The sequence below is a fragment of the Arachis ipaensis genome, chromosome B09, assembly GCF_000816755.2.
Source record: "Arachis ipaensis cultivar K30076 chromosome B09, Araip1.1, whole genome shotgun sequence".
Lineage (NCBI taxonomy): Eukaryota > Viridiplantae > Streptophyta > Magnoliopsida > Fabales > Fabaceae > Arachis > Arachis ipaensis.
This window is the reverse complement of record NC_029793.2, coordinates 19889534-19889881: the sequence shown is the minus strand read 5'-3', so window position 1 is coordinate 19889881 and position 348 is coordinate 19889534.

Sequence of the window (348 nt, the reverse complement as noted above, 5' to 3'; positions counted from 1 at the left end):
AATAAATAATTTTATGATATGATATCAGAATTTTATGTCCGAAAAATTTAGAGTTCGATCCTTGCTGAACCCCAAAAGTAAAAAAAAAAAATAGCATAAGACAAATAAAAGGCTGCGTTTGTTTCTAAGAACAGGACAGGATAAGACACTGAGAATAGGAACAAGACCTGATGGACAGATACATAAAATTTTGTGTTCTTATATTCTATTTGGTGATAAATTAGAACAAATTATGAAAATCTAATTTATTCTCATTTTTTTGCATTCAAAAAATTTGAGATGAAAAATATAATAATAAAAAATATAATTATGAAAAATTAACAAAAATAATGAAAGAAAAAATGAAAA